Below are 26,017 nucleotides of genomic sequence, written 5' to 3'. Positions count from 1 at the left end.
GCACAAGGCTCTGATACCAATTGAAAAGTCAAGGACGAGAACACCTAAGAGGAGGAGGGAGGTGAATTAGGTGTCCAATTAAAAATTTTAAGCTTGAATTAAGCTTCTTTGAAATCTAGGACAATAGACTAATTTGATATGGACAATACTTCGAATGATAGAGGTGTTTATACTTAGAACTATTTGAGTTAGAATTATATACACACGGATTCAGCTTAGTATATGTCACAGTAAAGTCGACTGTTGCACAGACCAGAAAAGTATGAATGAAAGAGTATTTTTCTTCAACTTAGCAATGAAGATATAAAGTGAATACCTTTTAAGTTGAATACTCTTAGTAGAGAAAATCATAAGTTAAGCCTTTTAAGTTGAAAACTCAAGATACTTAATCGTTTTAAGTTCACAAGATTGAATCAATCAGCAGGTCTGAGACACAGTATTGAACACTGTGACACAGATAGATTGCGAGATAAACAAGATATAAATAAGGAGAACAAACGTAAAAGTAAATGAACAAACAAGACGATGTTTAAAAAATTGGTTCAGCCTCTACTCCGAAGCCTATGTCCAACCGTTATTTTATTGCTTGTTTAGAAATTTACTCAAACTTACAAAACCCCCTTACAATTAAAATAACTCGCCAACCTACTCTGGTTGCACTTGCTGGAAGCTACTCTGCTTCAAGACTTTTACTTGCTCAATGCTACTACGCTTCAAGACTTAAGTTCTATCTCACAGGTTTATAGAGTCATTGAATCTCAATCGTTCACTTAATGAACATGGAGATCACAATTAAGACCTAAACATGAGAATCATGGAACAAGTTCAGATGCCACAGTGCAGCGAACTGATACATGGAAATTTACAGCTCTTTTGAAAAATGATTGAAGACTTTTAAAATAGAAAACAGTTTTGCAAATAAGTTGAAGAACAAGAGCCTAAATTTTGCAAAGTGTTTTAACAATTAATGCTCAGAAAAGTCTTGGGTAATAAATGATGCAAATGCTCCTTATTTATAGTAAAAGCAATCACCTAAAGAGTACACTTTATAGTAATTTAACCCATTAATAAAGTAAGTAGCCTTTGAGTGATGGTAAATGTTAGGTGTTGCTTGAGCACACAAAACTTTAGTCTTTTTCAGAAAACTCTTCCCCAAACACTCAACATGTGACATTTTGCCAAATTGGCAAAAATACTTTTCTAGCTTTAAACTTTGACAAGTGAACCTTTGCCATTTTGGTAAAAAGCAAATGCACAAATCTAGAGGATTCAACATGAGAGATTTGTTATTTTATTTTTCAATTTTGTTTTCATACTTTTGTATTTCAAATGTTAAACCTTTGAGAATATGAAATTTGTAAAGATTTCAACGCCTAAAACATTACGTATAAAATTCCTTCATACGATAGTATCAGAAACCACGGTGTAGTAGACCGTTGCATGGTTTTGTACCCACTTTGACAACATCAGAATGTTAGACTTACTCTTACAACATTCGACTACGGTTAGGAAATATCTTTGTCTTGACTTCATCTTGATAATGTTGAACCTTCTTGGAAGTCCATTGATTGCTTCAAACACTAAGCATTTATAACTAAGAGCAAACAATCAAATAACAATGAAACTTTGCATCATAAACCAAGTGTGTTCTAACACTTATCTTGATTATTCAGTGAACCGACCCCATTGTGTTTTATAAAACTAAGGTGATCCATTCAGGGATGGTGAGCAGATTGTGATAGGTGATGATTACATTTAGCTGCGGGGACGAAGATGGGATGTCATCACTTTGAGTCTAGCTTCCGCTGTCACGAGTTTAGATACCTTGTTTTGATGTATTGAGATTTATATAGTTTTACTTTAGTTTTCAATTGAGACGATGTATTCACTAAACCTTATACTTTAATAATTGTTCTTGAATGGTTACTTTTGATATACTTACCTCGGGCAACCGAGATGGTAGCATTTTTATATGCTAGGGTGGTACTTGGTAAGGCACCTTGGTATGTGGGGGTGTTACATGGTCAACAGTTGTGCCAAGCTGAAGGAGCAACGTGCTGAGCTGAGAAACCAGGTAGTGGACCTGAATGTGGAGCTAGCTGAGTATAAGAAGAAGAGCAAGGTGGAAGCTGATCAGATTGCCCGTACTCAGGGAGTATGTCTCGAGTTTACTGATGGGCTTACCAAAGCTGAGGTGCGGATCAGGGACCTGACCGAGCTGGCCACCAACATTGCCACCTATGCTACTTGGCAATGCAAGATTGGCTGCATGCGGGCTTTTGCAGAGGGGTCACATACTTCCTGGAATCTGGCAGAAGAGGAAAGGCAGCTTGCCATAGCTTTCCCTATGGCCCCAGATTTGAGCATCTTGCTACCTGAAGCTGGAGAAGTCAATTCCCCCGTGGGAGTTGCTGCTATTGAAGATGCTGTCATGGAGGACGCTGCAACTGAAAATGCTACTACTGATGAATCGGATCTGGAACCACCTGCAGAAGAGCGTCAGCCAGAGCATGTGGAGGAGGGAGCAGAAGATGTTGTGATGATAGTCTTGGACTAAGTCTCTTATTATTGTTTTTTAAGTTTTTTAGTTTTGGGGACTTGGCCCGGTGTGGCGCAAATCTTTGTTACTCATTGAACACTATTTCTTTGTCTTCTGCCCAACGGGGCAGATTATTAAAAATATTTTAAATTTATGCACTGAGAGCATATTTAAGCATTAAGTGTTCTGAGTTTTGCTCAAGGGAGTAGGACGTATTGTGATTAAATTAACCTTGTTCAGACCCAAGGTGTTTTAACCGTATTAAGCCAATAGAAGCGTACCTTATGTATGTTTTGATGTCATTCTAGGACTTGAAGGAGTGGTGCAAGACACTTTGTTGCCATAGTTATCCCTACACTCCTATTGTATGCATGCACTATTTTGGGCTCAACGATCGAGCACTCGTGTCCTGTAGCTACTTTAGGAGTGTATTAGGGGAGCTGGTCAGCTATGAGCCGACTTACCAGTTCCTTTTTGTGTTTGTCCGTCGCTTGAGGGTGTCCCGCAGAAATTGGTTAGGCATGTTGATTGCTGCGTGCAGGAGATATACTCATGTCGTACCACATCTGACGAGTAATTGAGGTTAGGGCTCAGAGTCTTTCCTCCAAAAATTGAAAACAAAATATTACAATACTAACCAAGATGTGAATAATACCTGGTGCTATCTCATCGGGTACCAGAGCAACTAGTGGGTCCTGGAAGCCACAGAATACACAACTTAGGCAGTTAACACAACTTGGACAAAATATTCCAAACAAGGTTTGAAAACTTAAAACAAAAAGCACGTTTTATGGAAGTTTGAAAATCAAATATGCACACTAACTTACGCATATTTATTTTTATTTTTGGTTTTTGGACTACTGAAACATCCTCTGTACACTAAAGTCCCCACACTTGGTCAAACGTAGAATTTTTTGAGGTGGAGAATGTTTCATAGTTGATGTATAATTTGACCTTGCATGGTCATTAATTTGTATGCCCCACGTCCAACAACACTCTCCGCCTGTATGAAAACTCTATCAAATCCAACCACTCCTACCATGATCCTCCAAACTCCATCACACAAGCTCTCAGCATATCCTCCAGTGTTTGAATTGTCCTCTCAGTCTGACCGTCAGTAGCTGGATGAAATGTTGTGCTTATTTTGAACTGAGTCCCCATTAAAGATTGCAACTCCGGCCATAACTTAGATATAAACCTTGAATCACTATCAGAAATAATATCTTTAGGCACACCATGAAGCTTGACCTCATACTTGACATAGGCCTTAGCCAACTCAGCTTTACTCTAAGTATCTTTCGTAGGAATGAAGTGAGCTGACTTAATCAATCAATCCACTATTATCCATATCATATTATTCCCCTTCTGAGTTCTAGGCAACCCCGCCATGAAGTCCATAGAAATACTCTCCCACTTCCACTCAGGTACATCTAATGATTGAACTTTACCTTGAGGTCTCTTATGCTCTCCCTTTACTCTATGACAAACCAAACATCTTGCAACAAACTCAGCAATCTCTTTCTTCATCTTAGGCCACCAAAAAGTCTTATTCAAGTCTTTATATAGTTTATCTCCTCCAGGATGAACATAATATGGAGTAGAATGAGCTTCAGTTAAAATTTTTCTTTTTAATTATTTATCATCAGGCACACACCATCTCCCATCAAATCTCAGGCTTCCATCATCACGAATTTTGAAATTGGAAATACCGTATGTACCCTCGACACCCTCCATGACCGCGCGCCACTTAACGAATCTCGAGTCACCCTTTTGCTTCTCCCTGATTTCTGCATACAACTCCGGCTCAATGGTCAAATCTCCAAATGTATCTCCCTTCCTTATCATAGAAATGCTCATCTTCTCCACCTCTTCATGCAATCTCACCCTTGACGTAGCGGTACATAAAGCATGAATAGATTTCCTACTTAGTGCATCCGCCACCACATTAGCCTTACCTTCGTGATAAATTATCTCCATATCATAATCTCCAATCAACTCTATCCACTTCCTTTGTCTCATATTTTGCTCCTTCTGAGAGTAAATGTACTTTAAGCTCTTGTGAGAAGAAAATACCTTAAAAGTAGCTCCATAAAGGTAATGACGCCACAATTTCAATGCAAACACCACTGCACCCAACTCTAGATGATGGGTAGGATTATTCTCCTCATACAGTTTCGGCTGTCTCGAGGCATAGGCTATCACCTTCCCATTTTGCAACAACAGACATCCCAATCTATTCTTTGAGGCATCAGTGTAAACTTCAAAATTCTCACTCCCTTCAGGTAAAGCTAGAATAGGAGCTATAGTCGGCGCTCCTTCAAGGTTAGGAATGCCGTCTTATAACTCTCGTCCCATTTAAACTTATTTTCGTTCCTCATTACGGTAGTCAAAGGCTTAGCTATTTTTGATAAGTCTTTTACAAACCTCCTATAATAGCCATCCAACCCCAGAAAACTTCTAATATCCCCCATATTCTTTGGTCTCTCCCACTTGGAAACAACTTCAATCTTACTTGGATCCACCGACATTCCCTCCTTAGACACCACATGCCCCAGAAAGGCAACTTTCTCCAACCAAAAACTCATATTTACTCAACTTAGCATAAAGGTTATTCTCCCTCAGGGTCTGCAACACAATTCTCAGATGCTTCTCATGTTCCTCCTTATCCTTAGAATACACTAGAATATCATCGATAAAGACAACTATGAACTGATCCAAATAGGGACTAAACACGTGGTTCATTAAGTCCATGAAGACTGCAGGTGATTTAGTTAACCCCAATGGCATAATAACAAACTCTTAGTGTCCGTATCTAGTCCTGAATGCAGCCTTTTGAATACCTTCATCCTTAATTCTCAACTGATGGTATCCCGACCTCTAATAAATTTTAGAAAATATTCCAGCTCAACTCAACTAGTCAAACAAATCATCAATTTGAGGCCAAGGGTACCGATTCTTTATGGTCACATTATTTAACTCTCTGTAATTAATGCACAACCTCATACTCCAATCCTTCTTCTTAACAAATAACACAGGTGCTCCCCAAGGTGACACACTTGATCATACATAGCCCTTATCCAACAACTCCTCCAGCTGGTTTTTAAGCTCCTCCAACTCCTTAGGTCCCCATCCTATAAGGTGCTTTAGAAATAGGTCCCAACCTCGGTTTCAAGTCAATGCCAAAATCAATACCCCTCTTAGGTGGTAACCACGGAATCTCCTCTGGAAACACGTCCTGGAAGTTCCTCACTACAGCTACGGACTCTGCCCCTGGCACCTCCTCCCTTGTGTCCCTTACATGACATAAAAACAATTGTCCTCCCTTCCTCCAACAAGATTTTAAGGTAATTGTTGAGATAAGTTTCATTTTTGGTTTAACCACAAATCCCTTATAAGACACTTTTACTTCCTTCGGTCCACTCAAGGTGACCTTCTATTGATGATAGTCTATAATAGCTTTATATTTATCCAACCAATCTATCCCTAAGATTACCTCAAAATCTCCCAAGGAAAACTCAGTTAAGTTGGTAAGAAAGACAACTTCCCAAATTTTGACAGACACATCTTTATAAACACGTTTACAAGCTATAGAATCCCCGAAGTTATATCAACTAAGTCTTTTATCTCATCAAATACTTTTAATATTAAAGTTCTAGTATGCTCACTTCAAATAAAAGAGTGGGTAGCCCCCGAGTCAAATAAAACAAAGGTAGGCTCAGAATTAACAAGAAAGGTACCCATGACAACATGAGCATCCTCCTGTACAGCTTCTTTCCCCATCATAAATAATTTCCTACTACTCTTAGCTCCTCTCCGGCTAGCTGATGCTGACCCATTCTACTGATTCACACTGTTCATTATCTTTTGAAAATTTCCACTCCCATTGTCTTGGTTGTTGTTGAAGCGATTTTGATTAGAATATTTGTTGAAATTTCTCTGATTGCTAGAACCTCCCTATCATTGATTATTCCCATAGCCTGTTGTAGGAGTACGGTAACCTCCACCTTGATTCTCATTTCCATATCCTCCTCCTTGATTAGACAAATTAACTCTGCAGTCCACCTTCTTATGACCCATCCTTCCACATCGAAAACAAGTTAATCCACCTGTTTCACTCGGACCTGAACGGCCTCCACTGCCACGGCTATAGGACCCCACCGGTGCACCGTTCGAGAAAAATCTGTGAAATTGATTGACATTTTATTTCTTCTTTCCTCCTTCACCCGCAGCATAGCCCTTCCTTTTCTCACCCTTCTCCTTTTTTGTCCCCCTTTAACATATCTACAATCCTATTAGCGTGCCCAGCTCGCTGATAAACATCATCCATGTTACTTGGTTGACCAGCTGCCGGCCTCTTCTTAATAGTTGTTGTTAATCCCTTTTCAAATCTGAGTGCCAATATCTCTTCACTAAAATTCAAATCAGCTACATACTCTGACAACTCCATAAACCTGTTATCATAAGTCTCCACTATCATCTCATCGGTCATCTTAAAGGAATCAAATTTTGTTCTCATCTTGCGCCTGATATGCTCCGGAAAAAATACAGCTCTCATCACTTTCTTGAATCATGACCACTTCACATAAGGAGAATTATTCCCTTTACTAGCTTCCCTTATGGCCTCCTTGTTACGAGTCCACCATAAACCAGCTTTTCCTCTCAAATAGTATACAGCTTGAACTACTTGCAGCCCCGCAGGACACTATAGAAGCTCAAAAAGGTTGTCAAACTCCCTGTGTCAATCTCCCAGTAAAGATGGCTCACCTAATCAATCATACTACGTCGGGTTGTGCCTCGCAATAGAAGCACTCACTGTAGCTGGATCCTGAGCTAACCCCTTTGATTTCAATGCAGCCGTCAAAGCTTTATTCATAGCAATCAGACGATCAATCTCGTCTTGAGACATGGTAGTAGGTGTAGATGTAGATTTATTTGGAGGCATGATTCTGATATAAAAATAAAACGAAACACATAGGCTTCTGCTTAGGAATTTAGGCATAAGGTTTTTAAATATTATCCCTGCAAACAAAACAACATGTGGTTGACTGTACTAGCTCAAGACCAGCCAACCACGGTGACTCTATCTGCCCCAACACGGCCATCCATCCCCCACGACCTAACCGTGACATACACCATCCAGAAAAAAAAATCTATCACTCTTGTCATTAAATTACTACAATTAAACATGGTTTCGGGGTTACATAAATCGCATATCACTAGACATGATGTTTCTACTTCATATAACATCCATTCATGCAAATTATTTTATTCAAGATATTATCATGTCCATGTTTATATAGATAAACTCATTCAATAACTCAATTCATCACTTGATACGTATGATCATCCAATTTACGAAAATTCCAATAATAATTCCACGTATCATACGACCCTAGGCCCAAAAATCACCACATATTACTTACCACAATCCGCATCCTGCAACAAAGTTAGAAATTTCTATCTTAAGGCAAATAATTGATCCTTAAGACACAAAAAAACTTTTCTAACTACCCCACTCGTTCAATTTCTCCTAAGGTGATCGGTTCGAAACTGAAAGGGCCAGAAGTTTGGTCTTAGGGGGCCCCATTTCTCATCCCAAGCCTAAGGGGGCTCCTAAAAGTTTCTACCCGGGTTCATTTTATTACACACATCCTAAATTGATTGGGTTCATTTGTTTTAGGCTTGATGAACGTCGGCTCTGATATCACTTTGTCACACCCCCATTTATTTAAGAGCCTTTACTAGGCATGCCTAGATAAATGTAAGTATTACAGTTTCATGAGGTAGTGATTACAAAGTTAAACGAATCCACATTACTTTAAATAAATTTAGCGATTAAAGGTCTTTATTACATTGTTCCAAACTTAAAAACTTTAAAGTAATTAAATACACCTGCTGCGGAAACTAAACTAAACGAAATAACAAATAGTAATCATCCAAGCAAAGTGATCTAGACTTCTAAGTAGCCATACAAGCCTCACGCCATCCCGTTCTCCCATCTAAGCCAACTCAAGTACCTGCCAGTCAATCTGCTCCGCAATAAATGGTTCATCACAGGTGTTTAACGAGTACACTGTCAACCAAATGGTTGAGTATGATACATAAACAACAGTACAACACAATAATGAATATGCAAGATATGCAAATGCAATAAAACAACGCTTATCACCCTAGACACCCATTCAACCCGCCAATCCCTAGCCCGGGGAAAACCCTCAACCGTCGTTGAGCAAACTAGGAAACACCTGAGGACACCAGAGACAAGTCTGCAGAACTAGCCTGGGCCTTAAACCTGAATAAATCTGAGGACACCAAGCGACAAGTCTACAAATGTAGCACCAGTCTATGCCTAAATCACAATAACTGATACAAATATGCATATGCCATGCCAATGATCATAATAATGATAATACGGATAATTCACGCGGTACCCCTGAAGTTTGCCACTTTTGCACGAAATACCCAAATTTTTGATCCGAAAAACTTAAAAGGTCATAAATCGTGTTTACGAGTTCAGAAAGTAACGATTTTTTTTCCAAATCGCTTATCTTTCAGAGAACTACAATTTGGAAAAAAAAATTTGTCGCATTTGGATGCGTTGCTAGGAGTTATTGTGCGTCAAAGTTTTTCCGACCGAACAAACTTTGAGTGATAATATCTCTTGGTCACGAGTTCCAAGCACGTCAAATTCTTTTATCAAATCATAGTTCTTGGAAAGATGATCGATTTGAAAACAAAAAATTTCACTTTCTGAGTTCTTAAACACGAGTTATGGCCTCTTTATGTTTTCCGGATAAAAAATTTGGGTATTTCGTGCAAAATGGCAAACTTCCCGGGTACCACGTGAATTATCCGATGATAATATACCTTTAAGAACAATCTAATTCCAATAACTCAGCCAAAGGCTACAACTAGTCAGTTAAGCATGCCAAATAGACGATATAAGCATAGAGAACTACAATTGAGTAGATATCCTACCTTTTCAGCAATCCAACAAAGCAAGCAATCCAATTAATCAACTAAAAGTATTCCTCCGTAAATCCGTCACCTGATACGAATAATAATTATAATTACTAACTTAATCAATTCATTTAATTAATTAAACTAGTTATAATTCAATTACTTTAATTTTATCTTTCCGTATAATAAATAATACAAAACCCATTTTAAACAAATCCCAAATAATCAACCAATCCCATCTAAATCTCTTGTTCAAAACCCGAAAAATCCCTCAAACACACACACTGTTTTCAACTGTGTTTTTATCCTTAACACACCCCACAACCCGTGTCACAACACCACCCCAAAACAGCCCCTTTTAACCTACGGTCACACCTCCGACAACCACCACCCTCACAGACGCCGTGAGCCTCCACCACCTTGCACCCAAACCAAACACAAACACCAGTCCAACCACCACCCACGACCGTTAAAGCTACGCCCTAGCACCCCTACAACACGACACTAACAACAACATCAACAACGCACAACACCCATTAAACCCGCTACCACGAACCACTAGCGGCCACACACATGGTCTCCCCTGACCGATGGTGGTCCCACAAGCAACCACCCAACCTAGGTTAAGTCAAGGTCAAGACACAACGGTCCCATGGATAGCTATACGCAGTTTTACAACCAACCATACCACAACCATAAACAAATTGCGAAATTCCGGCAATCACCATGCAAGGTACCCCCTTTAACCACCCCACTGCCACCACCATGGTCGACCAACCACCAGTAATCCACCCAACCTAACCCAGGTCCAAGGCGGGTAAAAATAAAGGGGTAAAACTCGTCTTCCTCTTCAAATATTAACCCGACAACAACCACATCCAACACCCCATAAACTAACCCTAGGTCGGTCAACGTCGGGCAAGGGTGGTTCCGGTCAGGTCACGGCAGCAGTCACGGTCATGGCTTTGTCGTACGGTGTTTAATTTTACGAGTTTAATGAAATAATAAAGCATGAGTTGTATTATGTGACGGTTTCTTACCTTGAGGCGATAATACGAGATGAATCTCCTTATTTTATCCCTTTAGATCCCCCCCCCCTCTCTCTCTCTCTCTCTCTCTCTCTCTCTCTCTCTCTCTCTCTCTCTCTCTCTCTCTTATTGGTGAATTATTGTGTTTGTGAATTGAATAAGGTCTATTGGTGGGTCTTTCCTTACTTTTATAGTAGTAATAAGGTAGGTGGAAGGAAACTTCCTAATTTCAATATTATTATTATTATTATTGTTGTTGTTGTTGTTGTTGTTGTTGTTGTTGTTGTTGTTGTTGTTGTTGTTGTTGTTGTTGTTGTTGTTGTTGTTGTTGTTGTTGTTGTTGTTGTTATTATTATTATTATTATTACATACTATAATTATTTGTAGTATTATTTTCGTCTTATTATTAGTATTGTCATATTAACCAATTATTTAGCCTTACACGGCTGCACTACACGTGATACCCAAGTCCCGACTCAACATTATTATTTTATTTTCGTCTCACAATATAATTCTCTAATTAATATAATTAAGTAAATACCTTTTGAAAATACATTTTAATATAATTCCGCCGTCTGACTAATCATTAACATTGCCTTAAAATACGGGGTATTACAACAACAACTGGAACAAATACCCAAGAGAAAAAGATAGAAGTAGATTCAAGAGTTATATAAAACTCTCTTAAGGTATTATAGAAGATGTTTATCATCTCAAGATTCTTAGGACGACTGTTGTATGGAAATCAAGCTTCCTATTCCATCGAAACCAATATCAAGATTAATGATACCTGGCAATTAAGTGGTCGAGCTCGAAGGTTCGAGACTACCCAGACTATATCCTCCAAGATTACAAACTAGTAGAACTTCCATCCAAAGCAATACACAACTGATCCACCTCTCAAAACATCATGGTAGAAATCCTTCAAGTAAATTACCATCCATCCTACTAAACAATATTCTACAGGATACGAAAACACGACTAGTCCAATCAAATGATAAGGCTCATAAAACTGTTGAAAACTCATCAAGCTTGCAATCGATAAATCCTCTAAACTGGAAGCAACATTTTCCTCTAACATCCACAAGTACCATCTAACGAAGATAAAACTCTCTTAACAGTCCATCAAATTTCTAATCATAACATTGCAACAACTAGGGGGGTACTAGCTTAACAAGTCCAGAATCTTATCGATGATCTAAATGTCCTCAACTGAAAATTCCTTTCAAGGTAAATCGAACCAAAATATTCCTCAAAGCACTTAGCTTCCTTTATTAAGGTTAAGACATTAAGATACGATAGGTGTACACAATCCTGAACTCCAAGATCATACATTCCTTAGGTCAACACAATCAATCTAAACTGCGACTGTGTAAAGACATACTTTGTTCTCAACGTTAACACTAACCAACCCAAATAAAGATAAGAAGGATAACCAAAAGTTCATAGGCTACAACCTTACATCCAAAACTCGGCTATCTAAATCCATAATATCAAAACAAAATTAATCTAAGTCCATCGATACTCTAACGCCATTAACGAGAACCTGCAAGAGTATTACAACACTCAGGATAATACTACAAACAATGTCCTACGATGTCCCAAGTTCAAAATATTGTCATTAAGCAAGATATTTATATTTTAAGGCTGACATCTAAGATAAGATCCTTACTCCACTAATCATTAGCCACCATTTATGACAGGTCTCAAGGAATAAAATCTTTTAAAAGACTAGGCATCAAAGGTAGAACTTACCATCTTCAACCATAAGTAACAAGCCTCCACTAAACCTCAGACACACTTAACTTCCATCGCAGTTCACCAAGAAAGGGTAAGTCTAACGAATGAATCTCAAGAAAATAGATATGAAAGAGGAAGAATCGCAAACAAAGATTCATTTATCATAGTGGGAGATATAGATTTATAAGAAGGACACAGAAAGTAGCTAAAGCTGAAAAGAGTGAAGGAAAAAGAATGATGATCGTAGACTAACAAGGTCTGGGACAAGAGAAGGAATCTTCAGGCCTCCAGAGTTCGCAATAGGGCTCGATGGATCAGTTCATCACCTTGTAGAGAAAACAAACACACCATTCTTGGGTCGCTCCATCTATGGATCCACAATGTAATTACTCCACGTGTACTGCACCATTACAGAACTTGAGTATACTCTTGGCCATCTGGTATACAGCTTGAGCATAACTGAATCTGGGCTGAAAACCACCGTTGGATATTCCTTGTAGCACCAAGTCCTCGTCCCTTTATCTTCTTCGTCGTGGAGACAAAATATAAATTCAATGCTAGTCACTAATTTGCAGGAACACATAGACTAGCATCCAAGTCCTTATTGGTTTTTACCCATTCTCGCTCTATCTCATTTTAACTTGTCAAGTCATTATTAGTCATTTTGCCAAAAGATCAAAGTGTGAGCGTCGGGAGCAGTGATGCTCTGATACCAACTGTAATCCCCTATAAATCTAGTGCAAAACAGTGGCGGAAACACTGTTGAATGGGATTAAATCACAATGATACAAACTAAATGAAATCAAAATCGGATTAAATAAAATAATCCTTGGGAACATTCCCAAAAGGTAAGTCGATACAATTGCCACTTTTACTAAAAAGGGCTAAAAATTAAAACCTCAAAAGGGTGCAACAAATCCAACATAAATAAAATAAAAGAGTAGGATCTACTACTCTCTAGCTCTCACTTGAACCCCGACAAAAGCCAACACCTGTCATGTTATATACATAATAGCCACAATCATTGGGGAGTAACTCAGGCGTTCTCCCAGCCACATTTCACCATGTTAAAGACAAGAAAACGCTAAAACAACAATTACTGAAAATATGAAACTTGAATAAATCTTAATATGTTTAAAACATAAATAAGCATTGAACAATTGAAAATCCAAATCAAAGTTCAAAAACATTAAATTGTGGGATCACAATATCAATCTATTCTTCTAATGGAAAACCAACTTAGTTTCTTAGTATAGATTTTCACTCGGACTATGTTAAGTACCATAAAACCACTCAACTATAATAGGGCGGCGACTTACCTCGCTGTGCATCACTCCAGGATAACACTGGTACGAGGCGTGGCCTAGTCTAAAATATGTACACAACTCCTAGAATGACTTCACACCCAGTTCAACTATCGATGCATCACTCCAGGATAACACCAGTTCTATAGCTAATGGCAACAACTTATTACACTGATGCATCACTCCAGGATAACACCTGTTGTAAAGCTGAAAGCATAACTGCGCATATCCTAAGTTATTATTCTAAACCTCACACCTAACTGTTCCATTAGTATTCAAAACCACTTCAAAAGTGTTCATAATTCAAAGACTTCTCCAAAGAGAAGTATCATTTAATCATCTTTCTGAAAAAGGAAACTTCCAAAAATAGACACTTTCTAAAAAGGGAAACTTTCTAAAAAAAGAAACCTTCTAAAAAAACAAATCTTATGAAAATAGTAATAAATGATGTTATAAATAATTATATAAAAGAAGTTAGAATATATAAGTTATTAACTTATTTCTAAATCGGGTAAACCCATTTTAAACATTAATTGTTCATTAAAATTAACAAAATAATTTTAGTCAATTATATCTTTTAAAACAGGTCATTTACATATTCTGGAAATATATAAAAATTGACTAAAACACCCTCCTTAAAATATAGATTTAAAGTCATATTTCACCTGGTTTATCCAAACAGTGTTTTATTTATATAAAATCGTGTTTGGCTCCGTTACTCATGATATTTTACGTGTGCACTATTCATGAAACTTCTGATCTCCTATCTCAACCACAAATTGTGACACCCTAAGACACGACCATTTACAATTGAAAATCCTACATCAATACCTGTCCCTTGGGATCCGACCTTTGCTTGCCTCTTTACTTCCAGGTTTGTTTCCTAACATGGTGTATTTTTGGCGAGAAACGATTATCTATGATGACCACTATGCCCCAGAGTGGGCGCTGATACGTGCATTTTATATAGTCTTTCTATGCTTTATTTGTACGCATTTCTATGCATATTTCGTAGTGTTTAACTACAAATGTCCCCCGAATTGTCTACTTTGGTTTCTCTTGCCCTATTTGCAGGAATGAACCAAAGAGAAGTGAAATTAAGCTTAGAACATGTCGCTATGCATGCATTTAGGAGATGAGTTGAGTCGGAGCTTGAAAACTACTAATTTGTGATGCGCATAGAAGTAAGGTAGCTAAGCGAGCAAAGGAAGAGCTTCATATAACTAGTGTCTAATTTTAAGATCCATAACTTGATTTATAAAACTGATATTTAGGTGATTACAATTGCAGATGAAAGCTTATCCTCTTATCTTTCCAACGCCATGAAAATCGCTTGTTTCCAACAAGTAAAGAAGAAATGGCGGCCGTTTGAAATTCAGTGCACGAAGCAGGAATTACGCGCTGGAAAACACTCGATCGAGTACTATAGTCCTCGATCGACTACTTTTTGTGCTCGAATGAGAGGTGTGTTTTTGGTGGTCCTAGATCAAGTACTTTTTGTGCTCGATCGAGAGTTTTTTGATAGGATTTACTCGATCGAGGAGTTCTAATGCCCTCGATCGAGTACTTTTCTATCTGACGCAGGCTTTTAATATGTTGTTATCATCTTAGGTCCAATAAATATCTCTCCTATAAATAGAAGAGACTTAATTAGGTTTAGGAAGAGAGTTTTTCATTTATCTCAGCTTTGAATACTGTTCGACGTTACACTGCTCTTATTTCCGGATCTCAACTTCTGTAATTTCTTTTCTCTCTTTTATGTTATTTCTCCCTTACGCATCTCTTTATCATGTTTGTTCTTGCCTTATCTTGCGTTGTTATTTTATTTATTGTTATGAATAACTAAATCCCTTGTGCTAGGGTATAGGGGAGCCATGTTGATTAGGGAGATTGAGATTAGATAATTAGGTTTGGCTGAATTTGGTTTGTGTTGTTAATCATTGCAATTAACTGTAATTAGCTGCTTGAGTCGACACATTTAGCTGATTAACTTTGGTACACCTTGACCTGGATCGAAATATTGGAAGGGATAAGACTTGCAATAAACATTAGGGCATTCTAATGAGGGTGGAAGCTAAGTTAGTAATTTTTTAGGGCGAATTGCGGACCGAGAGGACCTTTTCCCTACCCTGCAGACCGAATTTACGCCGACCTTTGACTCTAGTTTTGGATCCCTACGAAACCATGGTGAACCGATAATCCTAGCACTTTCCTCTCTCATCTGATCACATCTTATTTTTACTGCGCTTTTAGTTTAGTTTATCAAACAACTCAAACCCCCCATTTTGTGACCATAGACAGACTAGAATAACGAGTAGATAGTGACCACCTCCTTATGGATATGATACCCGACTTACCTCTGTTGCATAAGTTAGAGCCAGTTGGTTTTCTTTTTGATAGGGTTGCGACAGCCGTGTCAAATTTTGGCGCCATTGCCGGGGAAGCAACTATTTTATTTGCTTGTTTTATTTTTGTCTGGTTTTAGCCTCGAGGAATTTATTCCCTGAGGCAGTTTTTATCGTTCTCCTTTAGTGTTTTTTTTATAGGTCCTACATAGACAGGATTCTAGGAGAGAGATCATCAAAGTGAAGGCTTGAGTACCTTTGATTCTTCTACCAAGATGTCTAATGTCTCCAGAATTATAGCACAATTTGAAGCTTAGAATGTAAGATCTGACAAGATGGAGAGTAGACATCTAAGGGTAGTCCACCTCAGTTCCATACTATGGTGCAACAAGTGGTCTACTGTGAGAGATGTGGTGCTGAGGGGCACAATGCTGTTATTTGTTTGGCAGAGACCGATGAAGTCTATGCGTTTAAGCAGCGTAGACAAACAAGTCCCTACTCATATGTGCCGCCACATCCATTTCAGCAACGAGGCTATCAAAAGCCTTCATTTATCTGGCCGCCGCAACAACAAACTCCTCCTCCTGTTAAAAAGAATGAAGAGATTGCTGAACTGAAGTCTTTGGTGAAGGCACTTGCACTTCAAGTGCAAGAATATGATAAATCTAGAGAGGCTCATTTCAAGCTATTTGAATCTCAAATAGCTCAATTATCTGCCGAGTTGGATTTTAGGCACTCAGAGACGGTATATTCTATCTGTCCTGAAAGCGGTCTTTCCTATGAAGGACCTGAGTTGCCTATTGATGATGAAGATATGTATGACTCGGAAATTGAAGATGCTAGTGAAAACGAAGCATTTCTCGAATACTTCAATACGGTTCAGCAACAGAAATTCGATCGAGCAACCTATAACGTTCAATCGAATGAATTATATGAAGAAGGGCTCGATCGAATAGAATTTAACGTTCGATCGAATGCATTGTATGAGGAAGACCTCAATCGAACAAATGCAAGTGTTCGATCGAGTAGCTTTGGTGAAGAAATCACTCGATCGAGCACTATTCATTCTCGATCGAGTGATCTGGCTATGAACAGTGTTGACTCGTCATTCATGCTTATACCGGATGATGATAAGAAGGTAATTGAAGACCAATCCTATCAAATTGGAGGTAATGTCACTCCTTATGTTGAACTTAATGGTATTCCTTCTATTCCTTCCGTTAAATCATATGCTGCTGTTGATTTGACGCCTCCGCCATAGTTTGGGAGCAAGTTGAAGGAATATCGCCTTGTTTCTTCTTATGCAGGCTTTGACAGGTTAGAAGACCCGGGAGGAGGATTTGAAGATTCCGTCCCATATAAGACGGAGGTGTAGGATAAGGCCAGGAGAAGACGCGACGTGGTTGATGCTATGAAGAGTCGCTGTTCTTCCAATGCTTTGCTGTAGCGACCAAAAGTAAAAATCATGGACGCTGAGGGGACTTCATTCAGTCAGAAGCCTTGTTGTGGGCCATTGATTTGTGTGGGTGGATGAAGAAAAGAAGGTCGAGCTGGGACCTATCTGAAACTAGCGCTCTCCGGGAGGCAACTCGGAGTTTAAAACTTTTTAGTTGATTTTCAAACATTTCGGTTTTTGTTGTGTGTAATAATTGGTTTGCAGATGATGGGCTGGAACGATTGGCTTGCTTTTTTAGTTCTATGGGTAGTTTGTGCGTTTTTGCAGGTGCTTCAACTAGCGCCCAAGAGTTCGCATATTAGAGATTTCTCGATCAAGCACTATTCTACTCGATTGAGTGCTTAACCCTTTCGATCGAGCATCTACCTTCCTTGATCGAGCACCCTGTAAAGCTGACATTTCGATTGAGCAGCTTATGCTGCCCATTTGACTCGATCGAGTACTTTTGTACCTCGATCGAGTACTATTGAGTAGGCTTGTTTTGATTCGCTTTCAGAGATGCTGTTATGAAGCTGTTAGCGATCTCCCATGTTGCTAGCTGGTTTGGGGAGGTCCCTACTTCGCGTGTTCTTGAAAGTTTTCTGCAGCTTCACTCTTCTTTTCAGTTTGCATTTCCTTTCTCTATTTTTGGGTACAATGAGGGCATTGTACGGTTTGGTTTGGGGAGGGTACATGCATCCATATCCGTGTCTGCATTATGTTTTTATTGCATTTCTGTTAGCACGTTTAATTTTTGTTTGCATCATCTTTTATTTTCAAAAATTGAAAAATCCCATAAAAGTAGAAAAAATTCGAAATTCAAAAAATTCACGTTCATTTTGCATTTAGGTTGAGTCGGAACGGTAGATTTCAATGATGAAATTGCACTACTTTTGCACTACCTTTAGTCCTTTTAGTTTAAGCCTTGCAAAAATTTGATATCTTTTTAGCTTTGTCTTATTGCATATCCACAAGTTAATGTTAAAATATAACTGAACAAATAGACTTGACTTGATAATTTTGGCAAACTACTTATAATTCTATGTTTTAGAGCCTTAAAACTGGTGTCATTTATGACCAGTTCATGTAGGATTGTGAGTAGTTACTCCTTGCATAGCATGTATCATTAATTTGCACGTATATGAAATTCAATTGCTTTTTGCCTACATACATTCGGGTTAGTGGTTGGTGTCACATGCAGGGAGGTGCTTACATTCCCTTTTTCTTTCATTTTTACCCATTTAACTCCACATTTAGCCAAATTTGCGTTTTGACCCTTAACTACATCCAAATTTAGCCTGCCTTGTCAAGCTAGTTTAGTGTATGTTTTTGCGGTATATAATTTATCGTGTCGAGTTTGGTTTGCATTATATGACTTGGAGTTGGTAATTTATGAAAAAGATGGAGGATGATGAAAAAGTTGAAAAAAAACGAGAATGAAAATCAAAAAAAAAAAGAAAAAGAAACCGAGAAAAAGAACAAAAAGAAAAATGAAAGAAAAAATTTGATTGAATAAGATCGGTTTTCCTCCTATGTTTTATCTTTATTTTATGAGGAGTTGTGGTTATTCAGTTTAAGTGAGTTTGTGTGCCGAAATTAAGGGCATTTGTGCTTATTTCTAATGGTTTTGAAGCGGATGATGTCGTTTGGTTTTGTTAGGTTGCTAGCTTGGCTTATTACCTCACATATCCAAAAATATTTTGCCTTTTCTTACCCATTGCCTCACTTTTCCATACTTTTGTAAGCCCTCGGCTGTGACGGACCTTGTTGGTTGTAATGTATGTACGGTAGTTAGAATTGTCTATCATATTAGTTGCATGCATGTTTATGTCGGTCGTAGTTTAGGTGAGCGACTATTTTTCTTCTCCTCTTACATTCATATGCTTACCCTTTGCTTCATGAGAGAAGAGTTACCCATGAGAGTCCATCATTAAAGGTCTTGCAAGGTCGACGGTTCAGCTTTATTATAGACATCTCATAACTCGCTTGCATTTGATTGTTTTACTATAAGTATTAGTGCTTGTATTAAATCGGCTTAAGTGGACAATTTGTAGCTAGCTCTGAGTTTTCTTTTCTGTTCCATTAGTTTTGCATATAGTTTTCTTGGGGACAAGCAAAGATTTGGTTTGGGGAGGTTTGATGCGTGCATTTTATATAGTCTTTCTAAGCTTTATTTGTACGCGCATTTCAATGCATATTTCGTAGTGTTTAGCTACAAATGTCCCCCGAATCGTCTACTTTGGTTTCTCTTGCCCTATTTGTAGGAATGAACCAAAGAGAAGCGAAATCAAGCTTAGAACATTTCCCTATGCATGCATTTAGGTGATGAGTTAGTCGGAGCTTTGAAACAACTAATTTGTGATGCGCATAGAAGTAAGGTAGCTAGGCGAGCAAAGGAAGAGCTTCATATAACTAGTGCCTAGTTTGAAGAGACATAATTCGAGTGATACAACTTATATTCAAGGGATTCTAATTGAACATGTAAGCTTATCCTCTTAGCTATCCAACGTCATAAAAATCGCTTGTTTCTGACAAATAAACAAGAAATGGTGGCCGTTTGAAATTCAGTGCGCGAAGCAGGAAGTACGCACTGGAAACCACTCGATCGAGCACTATAGTCCTCGATCGAGTACTTTTTGTGCTTGATCGAGAGGTGCCTTTTTGGTGGTCCTTGATCGAGTACTTTTTGTGCTCGATCTAAAGGTTTTTTCTAGGAGTTACTGTTGGAGTATGTGTCCTCAACAATAGTTGCGATCACATTATTAAAACTCAAGTTAAGAATACACAAAGGGATGATTCATTTTATACGTCAACTGATCAACATTTATCAGTAATGATTGGCTGACTAGAGTTTGACATTACTATCGTTTGACGATGGTGAATTAGTGGGAGATTATGTTTTGTTATTTTATTTTAAATAGGACATAATCATAAACCTACTAAACTAGCCTTCACCCTAATAGACTTAGATAAGAGAAAAAGAAAAAGTGAGAAGGCTGACAGGGCAGTCGTATACCTATCAAAAATAACTAACTAAACTAACTATATAGCTAGGGAAGTTAGGTCGATCTCCTCAGGGAGGCAAGATATCTGTAAGAGTCCGTCTATTTGGTCACAAATGGGGGGGGGTTGTAATTTGATTGTTCTAAGCTAAATAAGGGTTTAAAGGAAGAGAAATAAAGAAAGAGCGATAAAGACAGAAAATGAAAATAAACTATCAATAGAGAAGGGACATGTTAGGATTTCGGTTCCTTACGGTAGTCCAGTGACTCAACTGTAAACAACTTAGATAAATTACTGCGAGACGGATATGGAAAGGTCCTTCCGGTCCACTTTCTACCCTAGATTCCCACTAACTTAACTTCCGTCCTCGTCAGGGTAGTCTACTGTTCATAGCAGGTCTATTTAGTCCAATCTTCCAATCTAGGATTAAATTTAACCAGATTAAAAAGGTGACTCAGAAGCGTGCGCTCAACTAAGTCGGTAAATACAGTTCTATTGCTATGGGGATAGAGTCTCACATTTAATTCATCTAACCTATTTACTATATCGTCACATTTCTACCGTAGATCCCCTAATCCCAACATCAAATGATTTAGCTACTCATATCGCTAATGTTGTCAATAATAATATTGAAATAACTAACATAAAGCATGATGAAATAATAATTAAAATGCATAAACAAAGATTAGGGCAAAAATTAAGAAAGAGTAAAACAAGTAATTAAGATGAATAAATGAAAGATTAAGAATAAAAGAGAGTAAGGGATTACAATCGCAAGAATCCGGCGAAAAGAACGACTAATTACGAGCTAAATAACCCCGAAAGCAAAGTTACAGTGAAAGGAAAAGAGAAGCGTTCAAGCGTAATGTCAAAATGATAGGTGAAAGCTGAATGCTAATGACCTAGTTATTATGCGCTTAAATAGAAAAATTACTAAGTCCATAAGCTAAAACACGTTCACGGACTAATTAAAGCCCATGACAGCCAAAACCACTCGATCGAGTAGTCTGAAACAACTCGATCGAGTACTTCTCCAAAATATCTACTCAATCGACCAAAATTGTCAATCGATCGAGTAACTCCTAATTCCGGAACTTCTTGATCGAGTACAATACTACTCGATCGACCAACCTCAGCCATAGAAACCACTCGATCGACCAATAAAACAACTCGATCGAGTATTCTTCCTCCAATACAGCTCAAACTCGTGACCGACTGCTCCGTAGACCGTTCCTTCACGCATCCCAATACAAGATCTCACTCTGAACAATCCCGTCTCCTCAAAAGGCATGCAAAAAGGGACGAAAATGAAACGATTCCACTACTTCCACGTTCATTTCTACAAAATGGACAAAACGAACCAAAGTAGCCAATTCGGGGCAAAATGCAATATAAACAGTACAAAAGTACATGGAAATAAGTGCTGAAATAGGCTAAAAAGACTATACAAAATGCACGTATCAAATCTCCCCAAACCGAACCTTTACTCGTCCTCGAGTAAACTAAAATGCAACTAATGGAACGGTGATGAAAACTCAGAGCTAGCTTAACTTGTCTACTTGAACCAATTTAATGCAACAAAAATTAACAGTTATAGCTACGCAGTCAATACGCAAACGAGTTATAAGTTGTTTAGAAATATAGCCGACCTATCGACATTGCAAGACCAACAAAATCGGACTCTCACGTGGTCACTCTTCTCTCATGAAGCAAAGGGTGAATAATAAATGTGAAAGAGAGAGAGAAACAGTCACTCACCTAACTCCGACTTACATAGCATGCATGCAACAAAAATGAAAGACAATTCAAGTGCTAATGCACACACTCCAACCAATAATGTCCGTCACAGCCGAGGGCTTACAAATGATATGGGAATAGTGAGGTTCAGGTGAGAAAAGGCAAAACAAGTTATGGTAATGTGGAGGTAAAAGCGTCAAGCTAGTTCCTAACAGGACCATATAAGACCGTCCAAATCTCAACTGACTGAAAAGTAAAGTACAAGTGCCCTTCATTTGGCACACAACTCACTAATCACATACACCATCTCCTCAAAAATATGGAATAAAACGGAGGAGTGAGACCGCCACAAGATAGAAATAAGCACATACGGTCTCAATATTCAAACCAGCTAACCTTTCTTTGATGTTCATGCCTCTGGTTTTCACGTGAATCAACATTTTTTTTTTTCATTTTTTTTTGTCTTTTCTTTTTCTTTTTCTTCACGTTTTTTCTTTTTTTGTTTCAATTCTTTTTTTTTTCTTTCTTTCCTCCTTCCTTTATTTACACCAACTCCAAACAAAATGATACGGGCCAAACTGCAGATGGAAAAATCATACCACATAAGACATACTAAACTAGCTTGACTAGGCAGGCTTAGTTTGGGATGTAGCTAATGGGTCAACAAGGCAAGTTTTGGCTTAAGTGGAGCTAAATGGGTGAAAAATGTAAGAAAGGGAAAAATTTGCAAGCACCTCCCTGCATGTGACACCGACCACAAACCCGAATGTGTGCATTTGACAAGAAATCGAATGTCATAAAAGTGCAAAAATGATGAACATGCTATGCAAAGAGTACTATTCTCAATTCCTAATGAACTGGTCATGAATGTCACCAGTTATATATGGCTCTAAATCTCAGAAATTGTAAGGTAGGTTGCCAATTTATCAGGTCAAGTCTAAACAGTCAGCTATATTTGAACAAAAACTCGTAGACTATGCGTATGAGAAAGCTAATAACCATCAACGAAAGTGCAAGGCTCAAGTAAAAAGACAAGTTATAGTGCAATTTCATCACGGAAATCTACCGTTCCGACTCAACCTATATGCAAAAATAAACGTGAATATTTTTGAATTTATTTGAAAAAATTTCAAATTTTTTTGGTTTTTTTTTTTAAATGATATAAATACAAATGCAAGCTGAAAAATAGAAACATGAATGCAAAACAAATGCAAATGCAGACTCAAAAGGATGCAATACCCTCCCCAAACAAAAAACGGACAACGCCCTCGTTGTCCTCCAGCATACACCATCAGATATATACAGGGGAATGGGAATATATAACCAATAAAGAATGAAAAACAATAAAATAAAAAGGAGACAAAATAAGTAAAAGAGCGAGAATAGACATACAAAACACAAACTTCCCCAAACCAGCCAGAAAACTGGGGAAGTGAGTAAACCAGCAGCTACTCATCAACCTCCTCCGTCACGTCCTCCACCGTCACGGTGTAGTCCGGATCCACCTCCTGCTCTCTCCTCCTCTTCTGCTCAGCTCGAGCTCTCTTAACTGCCGCCGCCGGGTCCTTGTCCTCCTCCTCCTTCTCCTCCTCACTAGCAGGCTTCGAGTACCCCTCAGCTGGGTACCGATAAAAGCAAGGGTGTGGCCTACCCTCTGAGATCGGACGGTGTCGCCTCATCTGATTCTCGTATAGAGGGAACAAAGTCAAAGTTATGTCCCGCTCCATACGAGCCTGTCTCTCTGCAATCTCAACTAACATCCATCATGATGCCCTTGGTCCAGGACCGAGGACGCCTCAAAGGGTGGTGGAGGTACAAAATTAGCCGGAAAGACCGGATGTGTTTGTGTCTGGTCGGTGGGCGCAGGAGTAGGAGTAGGAGTAGGGATCGGGGTAGGTGTGGCCTTGGAAGGCTGGCCACCCGTGGAAGGTACGGATCCCTCTCTGGTCTTAAGTCTATGCCGCTTCTTAGCGGCGGGTAAGGTAGTAGGTGGGCGGACCTGGAGGTGGTACTCGGGTAGAGGTGGTGGTCGGGCGCCCCGTGCAACAGTAGGCAAAGGGGCTAGACGGGGGAGAGTGTCACAAGGAAGGTCTACAGACAGGGAACCATCTATCTTCCATGTCCGGTAGTCTATGGTCAGCCAAGTCTGAGAGTGCATGGCAACTAGACTCAGATACATATCACCGTCTATGTAAGGGAAGTCACGAGTCAAGACGGTGAGGAGAGAACGGGCAAGAAAGGTGGATATGCCACCGTAGACAATAGTGCCCATGAGCTTCTCTCCCCGAGCCTGGAAGTACTTGGCGGTCAAATAAGCGATGTTCGGGGTTAAGGGGCCCTCACCGTCGATGTTCAGGTAACCGCCTAAGATGGAGAGCTCGTTGTTGTTGATGTTGTTTGGCTCCCTTCGGCCAAAAATAGTACTTCCCATCAGTCTGAGGAAGTAACGGGCGGAGGGTAGGTGGACCTGGGCGAGCTTTCGCTCGTGAAAAGGGGTCTGTGCAAAGCCCGCCAAAGCAGGCTAATGACCTTCCTAGAGGCAACAGTGGCGCCCGTAAAGGAAAGGCCGAGTCGGGTACCAAACTCCTCAAGTGTCATAGAAAAGGTCCGGTTATACAACCGAAAAGACACAGAAAGACTAGTAGCGACAGCGTCGTGTGCCCCGGAGGAGAAGGTAAAGGAGCTGAAGAACTCAAGGCTCAGCTCCCTTGTAATACTTCGTATTTACAAGTCTCTGGGTACTCTATCGAGTAGGCCTTACTCTGTCAAGTAAGGGTGAGTTGCGTTTTTAAAATAGTTTCTGACCTGTTGGGTACTCGATCGAGTAACTATGATACTCGATCGAGTAAGGGGGTAGTCGATCGAGTACCTTAGCTACTCGATCGACTAGCCGGTTTACGGGGAGTTATTTCTCGGGTTTTGTTAATTATGCGATTAAGGTATATAATCTTTTCCGTCATTGTTCTAAACACTTTTCAAAACCTAAATTACTGTCAAGAGAGAAAGCAAAGTACGTTCATCACCTTAATCGCATTGTTAGCAAATCCCGGAGTTTGGAAGGTCGGATTTCACCTTTCTTTATACCGTTGTGATCCTTGCGTCAAGGGTAAGACCTATATACCATTTTTATAATGTTTCTTTAAAGTTGGTTAAACCCTAATTTGGGAATTGGGGGTTTTGTAGTATGTTATGCTTGGTAGTGATTATATGTTTGTATGTTAGGAGGAGGATTCGTAGAGGAAGCTTTTTGATATCAGCTGTGAGATCGTCTGATTGTTGTGCTTTCTAGGTAGGGTTTCCCTACTCAGTATTAGTTACATAATGTATGGTGATTGTGCTGTAATTACCGCTTGTTGATTGGTTTCGTGACGGTTGTTGATTGATTGTTGTTGATGGATGTGATTGTTTGTCTCTGGTTCTCGAGATGCGTTCTCGGCTGAGTGGAGTCACTTGCGGGAGTGGCTTCACGCTCTAGTTTCGCCCTCCGTGGAACCCGCCACGGGAGGGGATGTGCACATTAATGGGACAGGGTTATCGCTCGGTATGATGAGCGGGGCTTAGGTGGGAACGGGCTGCGGTCCCCCATCGCGGGTGGGTCCGGTGGACGGTCGGTGACGGAGATGGAGTGGAGTGGATGATTGTGTATGATTGTATGAGCTGTATTGTTTTTTGTTCCGTTGGTTATATAATTTATGTAAATAGTACTGACTCCGATTATTGTTTTAAAACCTGCGGTGATCCATTCGGGGATGGTGAGCAGATATTAAGCAGGTATGAGTTGAGTACTGGGATAGTTGGGATGTGCCACGATCTGATGATAGAAGTCTTCCGCTGTAGCTTAGTAGTTTTCACAAACATTTCAGTTAGATCAGTAAAAAGTCAGTTTAAGAACATGTATTTGTACTTTTGGTTTTGGTTTCGAGATT

The sequence above is a fragment of the Silene latifolia genome, chromosome Y (assembly GCF_048544455.1).
Source record: "Silene latifolia isolate original U9 population chromosome Y, ASM4854445v1, whole genome shotgun sequence".
Taxonomy (NCBI): Eukaryota; Viridiplantae; Streptophyta; class Magnoliopsida; order Caryophyllales; family Caryophyllaceae; genus Silene; species Silene latifolia.
The sequence above is the reverse complement of the archived record's forward strand: the minus strand, read 5'-3'. Positions refer to the sequence as shown.